General features: G+C 40.4%; 1 protein-coding gene and 1 pseudogene across 2 annotated transcripts in view; one reads left to right on the forward strand and one right to left on the reverse strand.

Moving 5' to 3' along the window:
- The window catches only part of C1QTNF7 (C1q and TNF related 7), an 83,411-nt gene that overhangs the window by 33,140 nt on the left and 26,233 nt on the right, over nt 1-24,038 (reverse strand). Inside the window, exon 1 of one of the 2 annotated variants that reach the window (XM_034772846.1) lies at nt 15,969-16,220. The exons of the other annotated variant lie outside the window; for it this stretch is intronic. The gene's annotated coding sequence lies outside the window, so the exon portion shown is untranslated. Of the gene's footprint in view, nt 1-15,968; nt 16,221-24,038 lie in introns of those variants that run through there. 2 annotated transcript variants of the gene reach the window in all.
- LOC117878643 lies at nt 21,004-21,148 on the forward strand (annotated as a pseudogene).

The raw sequence follows: 24,038 nt of genomic DNA on the forward strand, positions 1-24,038 counted from the left end.
CCTGTCTCCTAGATGGTAAACTCGTCAGGGCAGAGATGGTCTTCATTTTGTGTTTTGTACTGTGTCAAGCACATAGCTGGCACTCAACAAATAAACCATAATAGGAATCATTATAGATGTGTAAAGTATTAATTATTATTTAGTAGTAGTTTTTGATAGCACCCACAATGTCCTAGGCACTAACTTTTGAGCTTTATAAACATTTGCTAGTTATACTCTCTTTTGACCACTAGATGGCAGCACATATGCCGCTGTGTGCATCACTTTGCTCCTGAAAAGGTATGTACTATTGGGGTTATATAGTTTAAAGTGTACTTCTAATATTGCTTTTGTTCAGATGCATGAGGAGAATAGGCATTTCTCAAAACATTTGAGAGGTTCTCTTTACTGCCAAAATGCATCAATAGTATGCATTCCTACCAGTCAGAGATGAGCCTGAAATGCCAAGTTGGGATTCAGAATCAAATGTTCCCAAAGACTGATGGCATTCTGATCCTGCTTTCAATTTGCACTACTGAGGCGACAGAGAGACGGGCTCTATTAGTCAGACTACAGGATTAGGAGCTAAGAAATCATGAGTTCAAATCCTGACTTTGACAATGATTCACTCTGTGGTTTTGAGCAAATCATTTAGTTGGCCTCAGCTTCTTCAACTGTATATTTGAGGTAATACTTCACTCCTTCACAGAAGTGCTAGAAGATTTAATAGTTGTAAAGCACCCTGCGGAGATGGAAAAACACAATAAAAATACTAGACAGTACTAACAGACACAGGCTAGGACTGTCTCTTTGTTCTGTGTTCAGCAGTTAGCACATGGGGGCCATAATCCATGCCTAGGGCCCCAGATACTACCACAATACAGATAATTATTGCTATGACGATGTTTTATTTGTACTAAGATTGCAGATTATCGCTACAGTTAAAACTTGTTGGGTGACATTTTAAATAAAATATAGTTCTGGATTACACTTTGATTTTGCATATACGGTGGATCGCCGTGGATAAAATTTGAAATTGTGAGGTTCTTTTTAGAGTGAAGATGAATGAAAAGGCCTGATGGTCTTAAGGCATTTCAGAGGGACAACTGAAATTCACATTGCTCGGAGGGTGAGGGGGAAAATGGAATAACTTCGGTCTCAGATGACACCACTAACGTTAGATTTTATCTTAGCTTCACTTTTCAAAAACTATATTTATCCAGTACTCTCCAAACTCTTCCCCACACAAAATAATCACATTATTGTAGCACTGGTATTAAAGGTACATCCTGGCTGTAGGAAGCAGAGATTGGTTTGAGGTGACAAACTCACATCTGGAGTCAAACTTCCCCAAAGTTTGGGCTGTTCACACCTGAGGTTTTGGTTCATACACTCCCATATCTTGTTTGAAATTATGAACCTGATCCAGAGAGGTGCGGAGCACTCACACAACTCCCTTTGATTTTGAGGAGAGTTGAATGTTCTTAGGATTGCAGTTGAAACTTGGGGTCTGATTATTGAGTCCCTCTTGGTACTGTCAGATAACAAACCAGAACTTCCCTTCACATTCTTGGGGAAAAAATGAAAAGGCAAAGGATCCTTTGCAGTTAACCAATGACATGGAAAGTTTCCAAACAGCAATTTACATGAGTGTTGTGTTCATGGGCTTACATACTTCTCCTGCCATTATCATCATAACTGGGTGTAGTGTAATATGAATACTGTAAGGAAGGCCAAAATATTTCATAGAGGATACCTGGAAGTTGCCATCATCATCTCAGATTCCTTTATTAAAGAGAAGATTTATAGGCTCAGTTAATACAAGTTTGGGAAAAAATGAATTTGGCATGACACTCCAGAAACAGAAGTATTGTAACAATGAACAATGGTATTGAGGCATACTTTATACTCCTGATTTCACTGCCAGTGAAAGGAGATTGAATGTGTGGATTTTTCCTTAATTATGAAGAGTTTTTGTAGCACAGATGGCAAATTTGGTTTAAATGACACTGAGTTTTATCAGCTGTGCTTTTACCATGCACTGAAATCACACAAAATCAAAATCCAAAAACCACAGATAAAAACAATCACCACTGGTCATTTTTTAAGAAAATTGAGAAAAATATTTTTTTAATAACGAAAGAAATTTATATGCCATAATCTGAATGCCAAAAAGATTTCCAGCAACCCACAAAAATATCAGCCTTGTTTTTCCAGTAATAAATTTAGTTTTTCCCTTGTCCCCATTGCACATTTCAGTGATGATATTGGAGACTTTTCAATTTCCATTTAAGATTTTAAAAAGCAAATAAGGAATTCTTGGCAGCCTCTGGAAAGCAAGCAACTAAGAAGATATTCTGGTGGAGAAAATGGCTTGGTTGAATGTTGGGTTAAGAGACGCAGCTGAATCCATGAGTATATCTCCCAACAAATACATACACACTGACAACAAAGCCCTCCACATCACTGCACTGCCTTGTAAACATCTAAGCATCACATTTAAAAAAAGTTAATTATAAAACAACTTTTAAAAGTTTAAAATTGTTCAATTGTTTCCTCCTCCCCAGGTGCATGAGTCTCTCTATGGCAAATTGCCCAGTTACGTAAGCGTAGATTCTGCTTCAAGATTCTCACTCCCATATACACATCACCACCATCGCCCTCCCTTTTCCCCCCACCTATTATTATTTGGAGCAAGCACTACCCAAGGCCCCACCCCAGCCCTTCTCCTTCCCACCTCTGATTAGCCCCGCCCCACCTATTCCCACCCTGTCCCCACCCCTTCCCACCCTGCCTCTTCCCTGCCCAGTTCTGCCACCTCCCCCAAGCACGCTACACCCTCACTCCTCTCCCTTCTCCCCCAGTGCCTCCCGACGCAGCAAAACATCTGATCCGTGGTAGGCGCTGAGAGAGAGGGGGAAGTGCTGAGAGGGAAGGGCCTGCCAGAGAGCAGGAGGTGCTGGGGGAAGGGGGAGGTTCTCATAGGGGGGGCTCCTCCTCACCCCCCCGCCCACCTGCTGCTTGCCTCCCCGTTCACCTCCTCTCCCCGCTTGCCCGCCTCCTGCCTCACCTCCCTGCCCACCTCCTTAAAATTAGCACAAGACCCCCCACAGCACGGGGCAGTCACCCCAATTCGCCATACCCAAGGGATGGCTCTGCCTGTGAGATAAGGCCCTTAGGTTCTTTTCTTGGACTCTATCACTAAATTGTTTTGTGACCCTGTGACAGTAACTAGAGGCTCCTTGCCTCAGTTTGCAAAACGAGTATACCTCTACCTCGATATAACACTACCCGATATAACACGAATTCGGATATAACGCGGTAAAGCAGTGCTCCGGGGGAGTGGGGCTGCGCACTCCGGTGGATCAAAGCATGTTCAATATAACGCGGTTTCACCTATAATGCGGTAAGATTTTTTGGCTCCCGAGGACAGCATTATATCAAGGTAGAGGTGTATGATACTTTGCACCCTCCCAGGGATTTTCTGAGGTATAATTAACTGTAATTAACCATTGTAAAGTGGTTTGAGATCCTGTGATGACAGATGCTGTAGACATACAAAGTAATATAATAAACACAATAACAGTCATTATTAACTATTAATATATGTGATAAATTCTTTTAGTGCCAGTATTTTGCACAGCAAGTGGAACAGAAGGAAGGTGTTACTCATTTAAACAAGCAGAACTAAATCCCACATTTGTCATACTAAATGTCATAACACAGGAACTGAGTGAAGATTATAGTTTCCATTGAAGGAATTTATATTATATATTTTGATCAAGTTGGGGTGTGAAATTGGAGGATTAAAAAAAAAATTGTTTCTTTGGGTACATGTGACAATCAGCTAAAGGGCGTACGGATGCTCTTTGTTTTTACCACACAGGTTATTAGTATCCTTTCTGAAGCGTAGGATATACACAAATGGAACCAAATATAATTCTTGCAGAGATCTGGCAAGAGGATATGTTAGAAAGCTATACTATTCATGGGCCACCACATGGAAATTAATGTGCAACACTGAACAGGTTTTCATTGCAGGGTGCAGCTCATATGGACTGTAAGATCTGCAAGGAACATTGTTAGGGACACAGGACTGGAAGGAACCTCCTGGGTCATCGTGTCCAGTCTTCTACTTTTGCGGGCAACTCCATCAGATAATCCCCTTCATACATGTATCAAGTGTTCTCCTCCTGCTCTCCCCTACTAGATAAGAAAATATGGGAAATGCTTGGAAAGGCCATCTTCACCTCCCTGTGATGTTCACTGGTCAAAGGATGAATATCAAATTCCCACTGCTCATGAGTACCATAGGTCTCAATCCAGCAAACATTTATGCAAGTGTGCAGCTATACTCATCCCAATGAAGTCAGTGGAAATACTTGTGTGCATAAAGTTATGTATGTGCAGAAGCATTTATAGGACTGGGGCTCAGATAAGACAGATGTGCAAGCTATGGTCATATAAGGTCTAATCCAAAGTGCACTGAAGTCAATGACTGTCCTTCTACTGACTTCAGTAGACTTTGGATCATGGTTATTGTTCTTTCTGAGTCATTTTAACAGCATGGATAGTATCCAAATAAGCCTAATCAACACATCACCCCAGGGCCTTTTTCCACATGATAATTTGTTACCTAAACAATTGTTATATAGCTGATTTTTAAGTAAAACTACTTTTAATAACATTTAACTCTCCCCCATCCGCACATTTGCCGTAACTCCTACTTTTTTGAATATTATCAACAAGTTGCCAAAATGGTTGATACATTATTACCAGCAGACCAGAGTTTTGTGTATATCAGTTTTGTAAGGAAGATAGAATAGCTCACTTTTGGCTCTAAACTGGTTCTTACCAATAATTAAAAATAATCACAAAATTAATGCACATTGTGGAGTATTTTTTCAACATTTCTGTTGAAAATATTTCTGCACATAACAGCTTTTTTGAAGAAAATAAGACAAAATTAACAAAATCTGAAAACAACAATAACAAATCTAAACTAAACCCAACCTGAAGCACAGTTTCGACCCTGAAAAAGGAGACATGCCAGAGACTCCATGAAGTCCACTAGGGACTTCTCTGCAATTACAGAATTTATGTGGAGGTGCTCAGAGATTATGGTATTGGGCAGCAGTATCAAACCTTAAAATAATTATAGATAGACTTTTTCAAATAACCAGAGCCGGCTCCAGGCACCAGCCTGGCAAGCAGGTGCTTGGGGCGGCCGCTTCAGAGAGGGGCGGCACGTCCAGGTATTCGGCGGCAATTTGGCGGATGGTCCCTCACTCCCGCTGGGAGCAAAGGACCTCCTGCCGAATTGCCGCCGCAGATCGCGATCATGGCTTTTTTTTTTTTTTTTTTTTTTGGCTGCTTGGGGCGGCCAAAACCCTGGAGCCGGCCCTGCAAATAACTCTTGCTGAATGACAATATTACACAATTGACATTAAACATTCAAGTAGGTTATAGTACATACTATACCGTATCCATGTCCACTGGGATATAATAAAATAAATAATTATTAATAATAATAATAATTAATAAATAACACATCCCACTTGGATGTAATAAAGTCACTGGACCAAATTATGTTCTGGTGTAAATCCAGAGTAACTCATCTGACTGCTATGGAATTATTCCAGATGTAGACTGGTGTAATTGAGTAGAAGTTGGCCCAATGTTTTTAAACTGCCTCCTCTACACAGATATATTTATAGGAACCTCTCAAATAAATCCATGAAAATACCAGGCTGACTGCATCTGAATTTGAAGTCCTCGATTTGCCAATAGAACAAATGGTGCAAGGGGAGCAGCAATGCAAAATTTTCTCACCAATGTGCTTCAGATCTGTTCTTAAGAAATCACCTCTGAGCATCGGAATAAAGTGATTATTGTCAGTTAAGCACTGACAGTGAATTCTTTGATCTACAAGACTTAAATATGTCATAGACATGGTCTCTGCCCAGAGGAATAGCACAAATATGAGAGAGAGAGAAGAAAATGAAAGGAACAGTGAGAAGAAATGGGGAGAGATAGGAGGTCATAAGAAACAAGGACAAGGATGACGTTGTCTTCAACTCTAAGACTCTGCACAAGAGTCTGAAAAAGATTTCAGTGACAGAAGATTTGTGTTGCTTGAAACTATTATTGTTCAAAAATACGAAAGGCCAACTCCTGCCCTGGCCAGGGCAGGAAAGGGGGACAGAGCTGTTTGTCTCCTTGAGGAATCCTGTTCATGAAGGTGAGATTTCTCCAAGAGGCCTGGGACACAGGAATGAACAACATACATCTTTTTGCTTATGCTTTACTCTTGCAGAGAGTGTCTATGCTAGGTGGGCTGGGGGCCTAGGCACACCTCCTAACCTACATACTTTACCCTTTTGTGGATTTGCTGTGCAGGCTGGTGCATTTCCTGGCTGCACTTCCCAGCACACACCTGTGTACTGTGGGTCCAAGTCACTGTTGCCTGCCCCTTGTGTAGTCATTTATACCTGGGTATGGCATGCGAGGCTAGTAGCATTTTGCACTCCCTTTGCACGGGTGTAAGTGACAACACAGAGTGCAAGGCAGTGATGAATCAGGCTTCATTAAGGTGTCTTGCCTGACTGTTTGCAGGGGATAAAGAGGCTCCCTCACCTTTTTACTTACACACCCACCTTGTAAGACAGGCCAGAGAAGGCAGGAAATCTGGGCAACTAAGGACATGACCTGGCATGATTTTCTTTTATTGTTAAATCAAAGGGCAAAACATAAAAACCATTGGCAATCTCCTCCTGCTCACAGCCTTGCCGATGGTTTATTTTACTTGAGGTATTAAAGCTATTCCAAAAGGGTTAATACTTTCATTCCTAGTGTACTGGCAATACAGGATATCCATTGCCAAATGCACTGAGCTTGCTGTCATTTGTCTTATGCCCCAGTAAACAAAACAGCCATTTCCTCCCCCCCTGCAGTTCCTTTGGGTGCGTCTTGAATTATTGCTCCACCTGTGTCCTGCCATCCTGCTCATTTATCAGCAATGTTGTTTTCTCACTCCTCCTTTCTGTTCACTGCTTTCTGCGAGTCAACCCCCTTTTTATCAATCTGTGACTTGGGAATTGTATCAGCAGGTGGCCTGGAAGTAACAGTCATCTCTGTTGGATGACTTGGATTCAAACACTTGATCATTTATGCATGTCTTCTGGATGGATTGTCTGTTCTTACTCCAAGAACCCTTCACAAACAACAGCCAACAAATTTAGTCTAATCTCTTGAGCCCAGTTTACCTGGCATGTCTCTAAAACAGGCCTCAGATGAGAGGACCTATGAGTCCAGCACTGATTTCAAAGCAATCCAAGATCCTGGTAGTGATATCATTACATCTTGAGTAATCATCAGCATCTAGATGAATTAGGCTAATTGGTTTTAAAGTAAATCCAGTCTGAAGCAAAAGATACCTCACTGACAGCTGCAGCAAATGCTTGAACACGTCAGCAAATCAAAGAAACCTATCTAATCTCATAAAGAAAAGTCCTGTTTCACTCCTCTCTCCAGATGCAGAAGACAGTGTAATTCCACAGCAAAAGCTAGGGGGCAGGATGTGGGGAGTCCACACTGAGAATTGAGGAGCACAGCTGTTTGGGAGCCAGACACATGAATCCACTGCTGCAGAGAACCACTGGCCATTGCTTCCCATGTCGCAGGAGCTGTTGCAATCTCCGGTCTCCAGCAATGGCTGTGCAGCCTGAGATGAAAAATTCCTTCTCTCCAACACCTGCAATTCAAAACTTTTTTGTGCACACCTCCAACATTTGAAATGTGCATTTGGGGAAGCATTTTCCCCGTGTGGCCTAACAAGACAGAAACCTTGTTTCAACAATTTGCAGCAGGGCTGAATAGTTAATAAAACACTAGAACCAGGTAATACATAAGAATAGTAATACTGCAGGTAACCACTTACTCATGCAGTTGTTGGAAGAACCCAGATAAAACCTGAAAATTAGTAGAATCGGGGTTTTTTTGTTTGTTTGTTTGCTGTAATGTGCTTTATGGTGATTGTGGTTTAAATTTGGAAGCTCTCAAGGGCTCGACCCCCAAGTATCTCACCAAATCTTAGGTACCCTACACTATATTCCCTCTTAGGTTTGCAGATCCATAGAGACTTTTTTCAGAGGTCAAGCAAGATGAAGTGTTTGTACTTTTGCTCCTGTGTCTCTGATGCTCCCTCCTGACATTAGAAGAGTCCCAGGGCTGGCCTCTTTTAAGCAAGGTTTTAAAGTGTTATTTTTTTCAGAGGTCCCTTGGCACGTCACACAGCTGGCTTTATGTTTTATCTGTGTAAGATTTTGATTATTCATTTATTTGGTACTTTCTGACGTGGTCTGGCAACCCAGCCTCTCTGGAGAAACTCCAGGTGCCACATGGACTTCCTCCATTCTTTATACAACTCCATACTTCATCCAGCCCTGCCCACCTAAAAACTCCTATTTTCTTCTCTAGATAGCTCCTGCACCTCCAACTCCCACAGGCTCTTCTGTACCTTTTAACTAAATAGACAAGACAGTCAAAGGGTGGGAGAAGGGAGACATTGTTTCCCTACTGTTATTCGCAGGGAACTGAGGCACAGAAAGATTAAGTGACTTTGCCTAAGGTCAGAGAGGAAATCTGTGGCAGAAATAGGAATTGACCCCCGTCTTCTTGAGTCCTAGCTCATTGCCATAACGACAAGGCTATCTTTCCTCTCTAGCATCTAGTATAGCATTTTAGTTTGTGAACTCTTCACATTATTTTAATGGCTGAGAAGGACAAAACAATTGAAAATATCATTCACAGCCTCTTATTAGCTGAGCTCCATTCTTCACTGCTGTACTTACTTATTTATAAATATTTCTGTGGTGCTCATCTGAGCACACTGCCTAATAGCAGAGCATAAATCTTAGCCACCAACACAGCTTCCTGTTGAACACACCAAATTTGCTCACTGTGGTTGTGGCATTGCTACTAACCACTAAACTGGTGTAGCCCAACGTCCAGGGTTCTTCAGCAGCAGCAGCAGCAGCAGGGGAAACTACAAGTTGTTGACTACAAACTAATACATGGTATGAGAGCTCCCTGGTTCCTGCCAGGAAGTCCCCTCTGCCCTTCCAACAGAAAGTCTCAGCACTGACTGAAGCTGGGAGCATCAAGCAAGCAAGCAGAGAGGAGGCTGCTGGACTGTAATCCTATTCTGTGTTTCCTTATGGAATACATCTTTGTTCCTGGTGTTTTGTCTCAGTGGGTCTGGTCTGAAGTGAATACACATTAACACACAACGCAGAGCACACTGAGGAGACACTGGTTTCCCAAAGTTGTGTAAAAAGCCACAAGGTTGGGTTGCCAACTTTCTGACCAAAAAAACTGAACACCTTTGCCCCGCCCCTTCTCTGAGGCCCCGCCCTGCTCACTCCATCCCACCTCCCTCCGTTGCTCACTCTCTCCCACCCTCGTTCACTTGCTCATTTTCACTTGCTGGGAAGGGTCCCCTTTTGACTGGGTATTCGGATGAAAATGTTAAAATGTTGAAAAATCATGAGTCAGGCTCACCAAAAATTGTAAGACTGGCTTTAAAATTATAAGATCATGTAAAAATAATAGATCTGGTGTTCTTTTTGCTTTCTTCTGTTTGAGCCTTTAAGGTGCACCGGGCTCACATTTTGAAGCTTTCTCCACAGCCAGGAGGGCTAGAAACTTACTTTTTCTTTAAGAATGAAGGCTGAAATTGTCACATATCCACTTGACTCCAGGAACTTGGACTTTAAGGAAAAGAATAATTATCATGAGACTCATGACAAAATTATGAGAGTTGGCAACACTGCTATCTTGAACAACCGCATAGTGGAATAGTGAACAGGAGGGGGGTTGACAAAAAACAGCTGGAATAATCATAATGAAAAACAAACAAGGGAATATATTCCAACACTCCAGCCTGATTGCGCTGCTCAGTGCATATAGTATGAATCCCTGTGACAATTTACAAGATGCATCCTTATAAATGGAAAAAATCAGCTATGCTATGAAGCACAAATCAAAATAACTACTCAGCATGGGAAACACAGCTAATGGAATTAAGAGCTAAGAACATAAGAACATATGAAGAACATAGAAGAATATACGGGGTCAGAACAAAGGTCCATCCAGCCCAGTATCATGTTTACCGACAGTGGCCAATGCCAGGTGTTCCAGAGGGAGTGAACCTAACAGGTAACGATCAAGTGATCTCTCTCCTGCCATCCATCTCCACCCTATGACAAACAGAGGCTAGGGACACCATTCTTTACCCATCCTGGCTAATAGCCATTAATGGACTTAACCTCCATGAATTTATCTAGTTCTCTTTTAAACCCTGTTATAGTCTTAGCCTTCACAACCTCCTCAGGCAAGGAGTTCCACAGGTTGACTGCGCTGTGTGAAGAAGAACTTCCTTTTATTTATTTTAAACCTGCTGCCCATTAATTTAATTTGGTGGCCCCTAGTTCTTATATTATGAGAACAAATAAATAACTTTTCCTTATTCACTTTCTCCACACCATTCATGATTTTATATATATATATATATCATATCCCCCCTTAGTCTCCTCTTTTCCAAGCTGAAAAGTCCTAGCCTCTTTAATCTCTCCTCATATGGCACTGACCCGTTCCAAACCCCTAATCATTTTAGTTGCCCTTCTCTGAACTTTTTCTAATGCCAGTATATCTTTTTTTGAGATGGTACAAGGTACAGAAGTACTTTTATCCCTGCTAGTTTTCAGTTTGGAAGAGCTGCTGTGCTGTGAAGTTACGCTAGTACATTATACCTTGTATCTGCTTATGCATGATTTGGGTAGGAGCATGTGTCTGGCTTTTTGCTTATTTTTGGAATGGCCGCAGCCTGCTTATTTTGCATTTAAATTCTTCTTCTCGCTTGTCTTATTTCTTCAATTGGGAACAAAGTCTACTGTCCCTCGCTACATACTAGCACTTGTTTTCAAAGTATTCTTTTCTTTTCTTTTCCTTTCTTCAGTTATAGTTAAATGTTATAATTAGGTGTAGAAAAATAGGGACAAAAGAGTGACAGTATTTGAGACAAAGCAAATTCTCAGTGAGTGAACTGATTGAGCAAGAAACAATCTCCCTCCCTCCCTCCCCTCCGCCCCCCACCAGCATCTGAACAACACATGGCTGCTTTCCATGGTTTGTTTCAGTTTGGAAAATGAAGATGGAGCCGTTAGATGCATCTGGTGTCCCTGTGGAGGTGATAGAAAACACTGGCAGCAATGTAGACAAGATGGTAGAAGCCATATGAAGCAAAAACTAGCCAAGCATGAAGTCTGCATTACCTCGTGCTAAACACCAGCGCAAACGATACTGATTCTCAAAGCTACAGGGAAATGATGCACTGCTATAATATGTAGTACACAGACACTTTAGGAAAAAGACACTAATAATCCAGAAAATACTCCAGCACCCCAAGAAGGAAATACCTAAAACCTAACCACAACAGAGGACAGCAGGCTTATCTGAAGGTGAAACTTCATAAGGACAAGTTTTTAGCGTGATGTACATAGTGGCTTTGACTACAGAAGCGAAGTTCATTAAAAGTTGGAAGAGTTCATGTGGTTAAATCCTACACTGAAAAGCTCCTTCTGAAGGCTGAGATACTAGATGGCCATTGTGCCCCTCCCATGGGAAACCCACAGGAAGCGAAGTGCCACACAGTGAGCAGATTCATGGGACTCTTTGTAGACCTGGTGGGACTTAATTGTCTTTCTCACCAAGCTTGCAAACAAAATGGGCATTTAGATTTATTAGAAGTTCAAAGTATTCCAAAATGAAACTGCAGAATTTGTATGAGAGCCCTCAGTCGACGTGAGAGCACTAATAGGAGGCATCAGACTAGAACGAGTGCAGGACAAATCTTCTCACAGCAGTATGGAGAAGTCAACAGGACTGTCTGTCACTCTGCCTACCATAGGGATCCCACTAACCACACCTCTCCCCAACTGCTGTGATGCCAATGTTGGGTCTCCACACTCCATCATCTGACAGCTTCTTCATGAGCCAAGATCCTCCGAAGACCATTGGATTCTGGGGGAGAATGTTTTGTATGATGACAACGTTCACCATAGCAGAGAACGCTGCAGTTTTTCTTTGTGGAGGTGGACTGATTTACACCAACCGAATGGATGAATTTTGGGGGCAAAATCTTCCCCAGAGGCAAACCCTCTGAATCCACTCCCTAAGAGAACAAAAGCAGATCCAAGGTGCCAACCTGCAGAGCCATGCAAGTTACCCAGCTCTGCCTAGTTACCAAGCCCCCTGTCTCACTTCAAGCAGGGCCCCAAAAATCAGGTGATAGTGTTGACTCCCACTGAGGTTACTGGTAGTTCCAATGATGCTCAGAGCAGGCTATACCTAGAGGAAGAATGATCCAATGGTTAGGGTGCTAGTTGGGGATTCAGAAGACCCAGATTCAAATCCCTATCCCCCCAAGAGAGGTTTTTTGGCATAACAATTAGTCTTGCCTCAGTTCTCCCATCTGCAAACTCTGGGATGTTATAAGAATAGATACATTAAAGGTTATGAGGTGCTCAAATACTACAGAAATGGGAGAGGGGGTCATATGAGTACCTAAAATAGATACCTGTGCACGAGGGCTCTACACGGTGATCAGAATTTTGACCTAATCTGTTAGAATGCAGACTGATGTGAAAGAAGCTTGGCATGCCCCCGAAAGTAGGTTAACAGGATTTATTTCCTTTCTGCAAACAATGTCGCTGTCAGGTAGCAGAGTGCCACCTGGAATTTTTAGTGCATTAACGTGTTCACAGCCTTTAAACAGTCACAATTTAAAAGAGAAAAGCATCCCAACAGTCTCATATTTCAGCCAACTCTCTCCCACTTGGTATACAAATTCCTAACCCTTTGTGTCATCTGGTAATAATAGTCATTGTGGGCCATCAGGACGAAACCTACTTAGATTTGTTTTTATTTATATTTTTTCCCTACAGTATCAGACACAAAATAGAATTTAATGCTTCCAAAAAAACCCACAGGAATTGCCACACTGGGAAAAGCCAACAGTCAGTCTAGGCCTGTACCCTGTCTGAGACAATGGCCAGTCCCAGCTGTTCAAGAGAAAGATGCAAAAACCCCTGCAGGAAGCAATTATCAGCAATAGACAGTATCAGCTTTCCATTGTATGAAGTCCTGATGGCATTGTAATTGAAAAATTCCCAGAATGAGGTTCTTATGCTCTAGCAGGTCAATACTAGTGCCTTCCATGCATATTAAATCCATGTTGGTAACAATTCTTATGTTATTTTTAATTTAAAAATATACTGTACATATGCAATAATCTGTTTCTAAAATTAACTAATTCAGTTTTAAACAATATTGTCACGTCACAGGCTGTCTGTAGAGTTCCAAAAAAAACCCTGTTTATGTCTCAAAGTGGGGGAAGAGTGGGAAGGAGAAAGGACTTCAGTGGGGCCAGGATCTCACCCTTATATTTCCAATTTATGTTCTAAAATCTATTTCTAGGCTAAGATCTTACATTCTCAGATTACTCACAGAGCAGATTTCATCAATATCGCAGCTCTTGAAAATAAGGTTTTAGAATAAAAATGCAAACATGTCTTAATGCAGTGCCTGTGGCAATACCTATTTTGTCTAAGAAATTTTGCAGTAATGAAATTTTAGCCTTTTTACTACATATACATCAGAATCAAAATTCAGTCTGCAATTATACTGCTGAAACTCCACTCACTCCTCTCTTTGCTTGCTTGCATTGACTAAGCTTGCACCAGACTCGTGCATCTGAAAACAGAATTTGGCACTCAGTTTCTAACTTGAAAATGTTACACACATTGAGTAATGGGGCAAAAATAGCCCACAACAAAACCTCTTAGATGACATGTGGTTTATGAGTTTGTGGGCTAGGAAATGACATCATGCACCCAGACATAGATGCTCTTCATTCACTGGATCAATTTTGTATGGTGAGACCCCATACATTCCTGCTCATAGAAAAAATACACAGCAGAATATCTGAAGATGTTAAAAAAAATCCAAAGCTATAACCATCTGCTTATCATAGACATCTGCTGCATCAAAGCAAGAGACTATGAAAGTTTCAGAAAGTTTTTCTGCTCAGAAGATGTATTTTCTGCCAAGAGACTAATAAAACACATGAACACACACAAATCCTGAAAATACAACCTATGTTCTTACTGGAGTAACGTTTTTCTGACTAGGGATGAGTTGGCCATGAAACTGAGCAAGAAAGGGAAATAAAAGAATTTCATCTTCAAGTTGAACCTGAATGTTTTTTCACACTCAGAACATTTGTGAACATTTCCCACTACTCCCTGAATGACTGAGACTTCTGTCTTCCTTGTGAATCTTCTGGCATCCCCACCTCTATCCAATAACTCCTTCTTATCCCTATAACCGTCTAATATGCTACTGTTCCCTCACTGCAAGCTTTCTCACACTGAGCTGCATCCTGTTCCCACTGAAGTCAAAGAGAGTTTTACCTTCAACTTCAACTCTCCTCAGCTTTACCTTCAACCTCAGCTCTCCAGTATACATACTGGAGCCCTTATTCAAACCTCAGTGAGGTCAGAGTGTCTTTCCATTGACTTCAGTATTCTTTGGATCAGGCCCTTGTACGTCACCCCCATAACTTCCCTGTCTCTAAAAGCAAAGAAAAGTCATAGGGGGAGAGAGAGAGGAACCTAAGGTTTGTGGAAGGACTGGGAATGGCAACAAGCTCTTTGAAGCAGGGGCAATCTCTTTGCATCTGCAGAGCACTTTGCACAATGTGTCACTGTGGTAACATAAATGATAAATAATGATAACCAATATCGCCAGGTGGGAAGATGCCAGATTTCCAGGGCCTTATGCCTTTCAGAGTGTTGCAGGAATAGAGGGAGAGACCTCTCTGAAGGTACTGATAGATGGGCACTGGGAGGGAAGGAGAGATGAAAGTCGGAAGGACCGGGTGCTTTAGCAAAGCTGCAGGGAGTTGGGAGTCTGTTTGAGTGAGAGGAGACATCCTGAAGTTTTGGACAGGCTTCTGATGAACCACTGAACTTTTGACTTCACATGAAACTAAATCTGTCCTGCTTAATAAAGACATTTAGTTTTGGGAACCTTTGGACACAATGGTTCATCATTCACACTTTGTACTATCTGCAGGTATGAAATCAGTACAAGAACAGGCCAGACCCTGCAGTCCTTACTTTGGCATATTGATGTCAGCAGGATTTTGCCCCAAGTTAAGAATATGGAGGAACTGTGGGATCTGGCTCAATGTTAATAAAATATGTGACTACGCTCAACCTGGAAGCTGGAAGAGCAACAAAAAACCATACCCCTCAAATGACTCCACAACAATGACTACTTCAGAACTTAAATACGAACAAGAAAAATGAGACGAGCTTTTATCAAGCATCCAAGTGTCTGATACGCCTTTTCTCGTTCTTTTTGCTGAACAGTCAGTGCCCACCCAAACCTAATGGTTACAACATATAAGTTATACCAACAGCCCTTGTTCAGTGCAGTTCATACAATGCTACTGGACTCTGACATTTCTGTGAACACTTGCTTTCTACTAATCACTCTTATTTACACAGGTTTTACATTTTGCTGTCAGCTTCACATTTTCCTTGAAAACATGGTACAGAATCAAAGAAATGGAATCATTCTTCATGCAGATCACAAATGGAGAACAGAGCTCTCAGTGAACTTAAAAGAAAAGAGAGACTGATCAGCGTACAGACTCTGCTCTTATCACAGTTCACACGCAATTCATTCTTAGAATAGGCAAGTTATTTATCATGCACACGGGCATGCATTATTCAGTGCAACACTGCCAGATAAAAACAGACCTAGCATAACCAAACCCATTTGAAATTTGGGTTGCTTGAGCATCTTTATGAGGCAAGAGAATAAAGAAAGTTTGCTTCAGAGAAATGAAGCCCTTTACTTACATGCCTTGCAAGAGCTTCCAGCAGCTGGAGTCTGAATTATAGTGAATGCAGATGTTGTGCTGTAAACCCCCTAACTTTGGCACTGAAGACTATACATAACTCTCTGGTGCTTCACATTGATAAATAATTTCCTGGTTCCCCTTTAAAAATATTCTCACATAGGGTTGTTTTTTTTTTTTTTTAATCAGTGGTGCACACTGACAACAGAATGCAACGCAGACAGTCTATCGGTTGTTACTGAGGAAAGAGTTCCCTGCTGGCTGAATCCAAAAAAGAATCCTTGACCTTGGCAACTAGAATAAATCTACTATATCTGTTGGCCCTCTCCTCAGTGCATATTTGAGCAGTAACATAAGAATGAACAATTTTAGCATAGGAACTGTGGTATGACATTTTAAACATTGGTAAGTTATAGGAACACTACTTCCTGCAGAGACACACTGGGGTAACTGCATTGTGCATGTTTTCAGCTTTTATTTTGTTCACAAATGCAACAATCTTCTTTCTTTGATTTCATAAATACCCAAGCCCTAGGGTTTTCAGATTCTGCGCCTTCCGTTGATTCTCATTTATATTCCTAAACAGGTTACTTTTGCTTTTCTGTTATAAACCTGGATTTTCTAAGAGTTTCAATATCTTAGCCGGTAAATGTATCCCAGACTAAAACGTGGCATTCATGATATCATACATAGCCTGGGAGCAAGCAGCCTTTTACAGATTTCTCCCTCCTCCAAAAATGACGTTTTTTTCCATTTTCTCTCTTTTTGTTTGTTTGCCATTTCAAAAATAGCTATAGCTTTTGTAAAACAACAAGACAAGCATTTGGAGCAAGTGCCAGTGGAGCAAATGGTTAGACTGTATCAAGCAAAAGACAATAATCCAGACCAAAATATAGCTAAAAAATCAATAGCTATAAGCTTTGAGTAGAAAGAAGATCCATGCTCTTCGAGGGAAGATACGCAAAAAATAATGGGCAAATGGTATTAAAACGTGCCAGGTCAGTTCCTCATTTTAAATGTTAGTCTTTCAGTTGCCTGTTCAGTGAGATTTGTCTTCCAGCATACAATATAATATAATATAAAGGAGTAAGGAAAACACCATTTCTGTAATAGTAATTGTTTTTATAAGCAAGAACCTATTCTGACCCTCCCTTTATATCTTTACTGTCTGCTACTTCCTTTGGTGCTGAACAACTCACCCGTTTTAGCCTCAATCCTACAAACCCTAACTCATGTTAATAATTCTTAAAGGTGAAACATGCCACTGAAGTTGTTCTCGTAGCCACTGATTTTCTTTATTTTCATTCACTATGTTTGGTATATTTGATTCTTAAAGTGATCCCTTTGGTGATAGTTTATCCAAGAGCAAGAGGGGGTCACATCAGTATCTTTCTTCATCCTTGACATTAGAGGCACCTTCCCCTTTGATGTGAGAAGGGAAGTCTCTTTAAGCTAGCATTCTGATATCTTGTTTCACATAGCTACCACTCTGGTAGGGCACATAAGTAGAAGAGATGATATAGCAACGAAGCTTATAGGATAAATGTATTTAGTTGCGAAGTACCTGGTACATTTTTAGTATACACACACACAAAAAATCACAAGAAGAACATTAAACTACAAAATTATTATACATGACATTTATTCATCTTTTCAGGGTTTTGGAAAAATCAATCAAAATTACAATTCTCATCTAAAAGTAGAAGGCAGAGCTCCTGCATTCACTGTACTGTAGAATTGATCAAAAAAGGAAAAACAGTTTGACAAAGATTTTCAAAAATGTTAACAAAACTTTTTCAAATGTTGATATGTTTGTTTTTTGGTGTTTTCCGTCTTTTCATGTTACCAGTGAATACAACAGAATTAATGATACCCCAGGGTCTTTCCTCCCACTTGTTTTCCCTTTTGACGCTCTGTAACTTTTCCAAAGTTGAGGAAGTTTTGATAAACTACAGAATAGCAAAAGAAAAGAAATGAAAAAAGAAAGAACAGCTGGTCCTCATTTATTCTACTGTATTCAGTGGCAAAAAAGAGAAAGGGGAAAAACAAAAACAAAACCCAAAATTTCAAAACATCAACATTTCAAAATTTCTGGTTTTAATGAAAAAATAGAATTTTTAAAAAAAAACTGGAAGCTTTTTATGGACATTTCCAGTTTCAGAAAAAGATCATGTTTTGTTGAGAAAAAAATTAAAATGAAAAATTATGAGGAGCTCAATCGTCCAGTACCTGACATGTCTTTAAATGCTGTCAAAGGGTCTCCACAACTTTCTAAACGTTTTAAATTTGGATTGTCAAGGTCTTCTTTGAAGTTTAGTCATGGTCTCTTTTTTATTTGTAAACTTTATTGAAGACATTAAAACACAGGCACAACTTCAAAGCCTGGTTTATTTGTAATTGAGATTCCTTTTCCAGTTGTAGCTGGCTATTGAACAATGATATATTGAGTTGAATGAGAGAAGAGTTCTCACTCCCCAATGTAGTTTCCATTTATATCCACTTCCTCTCTTAAATTGTGTACATTTTGGGTTTTAAGAGTCTCCTCATTTTAACCCTTCCCCTTTCATCTCCTTCCAGTGCTTCTCTCTTTCCCTTCTTATCTGCCTACTGGTTTTAAAAAGCAAAATGCAATAATTCACTGAATGTGTGTGTTGAAATGCAAATATATTTAAAAACTGTTGGCTTTTTAGTCTAATCAATACTTCTTAAGATAGGAGGTTACTTTAAAACTGGCATGGATACAAATAACTATCTCAACACAGGAAAATCATCTCAGATGGTCCTGGGTTCAAGTTGCCCACTAAGAAGTGGGCTTATACCCAGCAGTGGCACCGCAGTGGTGCAGTAGAGGGATGAGACAAACAAACTACTGTCCTTTTCACCCTTTTCCATTGACTACTGAGGTAGAAATTGAAGGGCCAGGTTTTCAAATGGTGTAAATCAGCCTAATTCCTTTGAGATAAATAGAGTTACACCAGCTAAGAATCTGACCCAAAGGTCCTCTGGCACTTTTCAAGAAGAGTAGGTGATAAACATAATACTCCTGATAACCTTATTGCCTTATAGGACAAGTCTTTGTATTACCAAACCTGCCACACTTCCCAAGTCCTGGGATAATTCCATTACTGATCAATTCATCATCCATGCCTTCATTAACTCTCACAGGGACTATTGCAAATCCTCTTTCCATGTGCTCCCACCCCGCATCTCCATTCTCTACACTCCAGTTATATTGCCTATCCTGCTATCTTCCTTCTTAGACATACAAAGAAGTACGCCACCATCATCCCTATCCTCAAATTACTCCGCTGACTGCCGTTCATTTCAGGATCCAGTTCAAATGTTCCTACCTTGTTTTTCACTTTTCACGGGCTAGCCCTATATTACCCAATGGATCTTGTTTCAGATCTCCCCTTCACTCCCCTAGCTCTGCTCTCACTCCTCTCAGCCCCTTCACCTAGTCTTGCCACTGCTACTGCAAGAACCTTCTCTTCTGCAGCTCCTGACATCTAGAACAGTCTTCCTGAGTCACTCTGCCTCAGACTCTTCCTCTTTATTAAGGTCTGGTCTACACTAGAAAGATTGATCCAGATATGTCATTCAGGAGTATGAAAGATCCACACTCCTGAACATTCCAGTTAAGGTGACCTAAACCCTGGAGCAGATAGCACTAGGCTGACAGAAGAATTCTTCCATTGACCTACCAACCACCTCTTGGGGTAGAGAACCTCTCCCGTCAGTCTAGGTAGTGTTGAAAGTTAAGTGCTGCAGTGGTGCAGCTTCAGTGCTGCAACTGTGCCGCTGTAGTGTTTCAAGTGTACACAAACCCTCAGTCATCCACAAACATATCTTTTCTACCTTGTTCATGCATTTTAATTTAACTGTGCTATTATTTTTCATTCAGCTTCATAGGTGTATTTTTATTTACTTTTAGTACGTAGAGTGTTTGAGATGTAGTTTGCATGAACAAAACAGGACTGCTTACCAATTCAGGTTTCAGGAACTTACCCTAATGTTGTAGTATGCTGGCTTTAACATCCAGTGAAGTTTGTGTGCTAGTACTGAGTGCCAATTGCTTGTTTAGACAGTCGGGGAACTAGCACTTATCCAATACCTTGTAAAGCACTTTGAGATTCTCAGAATAAAGCACTATTGAAAACCAAATTCGATTCTGTTCTATAATTACATTTTCAGTACAAATATCTGGAGCACACAACCAGTTTCAGAGCCAGCTAGCCACAAGTGCGCTTCTATTGCTAATCCAAGGATTCTACTTTTAGTAAAGAGAAATGATTCAGTGTGCAGTGCACCTTGAGCACGTGCGCACATGCTGTTAGTTTGTTCCCAGTACTCAAGTCCGCATCAGCCATAACACAGCTGTGTAAGCTGGAAAAAGCATTCTGCAGGCTTTGTTTTGTACTATGATTGTACATGATTGTCCCACTGTAGGAGCAGTATGCTGTGTTGTTGTAGCCGTGTCGGTCCCAGGATATTAGAGAGACATGGTGGGTGAGGTAATATCTTTTATTGGACCAACTTCTGTTGGTAAGGGAAACAAGCTTTCGGGTTTACACAGAGCTCTTCTTCAGGTCTGGGTAGGAGCAGTAGACAGTAGTCTGCATGTTATTGCTATGTTTAAAGAGACAACTGTTTTACTAAGTATTATATGTGCATTCTCAGATTTGTCAGGATTGCAGGTGGGTTCTTACAGCTACAGTATTTTTGATTGTCCTCTGGTAACATCGTGATAACTCTAGAGACCATTGGCCAAATACTCAGAAGTGAAGCAAAGTCTGAGTGAAAGGAAGAAAAATGCACTGAAGTACAGCAGGGCTGGGGAGAAGGCATCCTCAACCTCACAGTTACTGCAGGGCCCAGAATGTGCAGAGCTGTCACATAGGCATTTTCCATAGCTTGAGCCTTAGAGTCCCCCATACAGATTATGACTTGGCTTCTCAGCTGAGTGAAATTGTGCCTCTTCTACTGGAATCTGGTTTTATATAGGATCAGAACCTTGCTCAGGATTTGGCTGTATCTTAGTATCTGATATTTATAGAGGAAAACAAAACAACACCTTTTATTAAATGGATTTTTGAAACAGGGAGCTGGAATAGGAGCTTGCTCCATCCACTCCATGCATCAACCTTGTATTGCAGTGCTTCCAGGAAAGGTGCACCTCCCATCTGGGAGAATATTCTGGTTAAAAGAAAGTGAAAAAAATTGTTGTGTTACTGTCTTGTTTGTAATGTTAATATATTTCTTCTTATTGTAGGTTATTTATTTATTTGTATTTTGTTCTTAGTGGAGTCGCTGGGGGGGGGGGGGAGCTGCTTTTCTTAATTTTACTTTACTGTTATTTATAAGCCATTTAAATGACTCTTTTCTTAGTCTATTCTATGTAGGTGCTCCCACTGCTCTCATTAGTGTACCTTCCAAAAGTGTGTGGTTTGGATCACTCTTTCATCTGTGTCATCTTGAGAAAATGTCACTGTTTTAGATTAGGGAATAGTCTCTGTAAATGTTTCCCCCAGATTAGGAATAATTTATAGGAGCAGAAGAGGAGGAAGGTTTAAAATACTTTCCTCATGGATTGTATTTTCTAAATGGACAACCTACCCTAAATTCTCAATTACTGAGGGACAATCTTCACTCATTGCTATATTTCCACATTCAACTCTCTGTATAACTTTTCATGAGTGATGTACCCGAATACTTTGGATGCTAATATCTAAACTGTATTCTTAAATTTATTCACCTAAATTTGGGTGTACGTGATTATGCACTATATGTATCTTATGACTTTAAAAACAAACTTTGTATTTGTGCATAATTTAAGCACTATATCCAGATGTACAGACACTCTTTTCTTAACCTGTATACTATCTAATTTTTTAACACTAGCTTTAATAAAAAAAATAAATCTGATATTTATAGAGGAAAACAAAACAAAACCTTTCGTTACTCTCGCTCATTAATGTTGACCACTTGAGTAAACAAAGTATAAAAGGTACTCAAATGACAATCAACAGTGCCTTTTCTATAAGCCTCTATTTCTGAGCCCTGGTCTACACTATAAACTTATGTTGATATAACTTCATTGCTCAGCGGTCTGGATTTTCCACAGCCCTGAGCACATAGTTATACCAACCTAACTGCTGGTGTAGACAGTGCTATGTTGACGGGAAGGCTTTTCTCATCAACATAACTACCGCCTGTTAGGGAAGTGGATTACTTATGCTGATGGGAGAAGCTCTCCCGTTGGGCGTAGGTAGCATCTCCACTAAGTGCTAATGCTGCACTGCTGCAGCACTTTGAAATAATAAGCCTTGCACATAGGTTTCTCTAATAACCAGAATTCTTATCCTTTTTTAATTCTTCTTTTCATTTTAGAATATACAAGCTATATTTTTGTTCAGATATCTACATATCAAGTTTGACTTGGATGAAAGGGTAGTTTAAGGTTAGTGCTGGCTGCTACTGTCTTGACGCATTCCCTAATTGCAATGTTAAATGCTGATGAAATGTTAAACACTTGAGATAACAGTTTTAGTGACTGACTCATTTGTTGTAAAGAAAACACATTATCTTTCAGTACCAACAATTCATTATCAAATTAGAAACTGGAGTATCATGTTTTGTGGTGCAAATGGAATACTTCAAAGATGAATTGACCATTATGGAAAGATACAAACAATTCCCTTGGAGGAAGAATTTTGGCACTCTATCAAGCTTCTGTTACACACACAGAACCCCAAGTGACTTCAGTAGGAATTTAGACATGCCAGAAATGTAGGATCATGGTCTATGAGACTAGTATGTGACCAGGTGCCTACATGGGCCCCACGGAGAATGCCACACTCAGGGCAGACTGCAAGAAATAGGGCAGACAATCCCCAAAACTAGTGGTTTATTCTATAATTAAATTCACAAAGTCAGTAACAAAAGAGCTTTTGTAGTACCACACTGGTTAACAAGAAGCCAAAGACAGTCCTCTTTAGCCATTCCAGTCATTGGCTCCCATCTAGACAACCAAGTCTAATATAGTGTGAGGTTACTGAAAACCTGATTCACCATATTTAAGGTTCACCAATCCCAAAGTATCAGACACTTATCCCCAGGTCAATATGAATCTCAGATCTTACCCAAATATCACATTGTCAGTCAATCCTTAATAACTAAATCTAAGATTTATAAAAAAAAGGAAGGAAGAAAGAGGAGAGTTATAAATGGTTAAGAGATCAATATACATACAGCAGTGTGTAAAGTCCATAGGTCAGTTTCATAGCAGAGATGGTCAGGCTGCTGATTTGTAAAAAGTCTTTCTAGAATCAATTCAAAGGGTTATAGTCCACTAGGCAGTTCAGGTGTAGAGTCTGTTAGAGAATTCCAGGGTAATCCAGGTATCTACCTGAAGACCTCAGTCCTATGGCTTAAACCTTTCCTGTTAAAGTTTAAGCAGCCCTGAGATGAAAGGACCAGGCCTGAGGCTTCTCTTTTATAGCTTTTCTAGCAGGCTGACAAGCCTCCTCACAGAAATTGTCATACCCAGGGCTTTCCTCCAAGGAGGAATAGGCCATGCAGATAGCTTACAGACCATTGCTTTGATGTTAATCTTCTATTTCCTATGCACACACAGGTAAACTGGCTACACTTATTTACATAAGGCAATTAACTGGTCCTCCATTATAACAGAGATAGTTAAACTGAAGACAATGTAGATACAATTATTAGTTTTCTGCAATATGTCACATATTTGATTTTAAGGTTACGGGACATAGACACATACATAATATAAGGCAATTAAGACTTGAAAGGGAATTAACATCTAAAAGCTAATTGGGTTACATTGGTACACTTCTAACAAGACACAGGTAAACAGACAAATACACTTTGCAGCTACTCTCTGATTCTTATCAATACAAAGTGAATGAGTTGGAGAATGCTAGCCTAATTAACATTTCTTTGATACCTATTTCATATGTGGATTGTCTTGATTATAATTGTATTGTCTCTTGTTAAGTTGTTGTGGCTCATACACAGGTTGGCTGGTCTGTCAGTGTGACAGCTATGT

This window comes from Trachemys scripta, chromosome 5, assembly GCF_013100865.1.
Source record: "Trachemys scripta elegans isolate TJP31775 chromosome 5, CAS_Tse_1.0, whole genome shotgun sequence".
In the NCBI taxonomy this organism is placed as follows: domain Eukaryota; kingdom Metazoa; phylum Chordata; order Testudines; family Emydidae; genus Trachemys; species Trachemys scripta.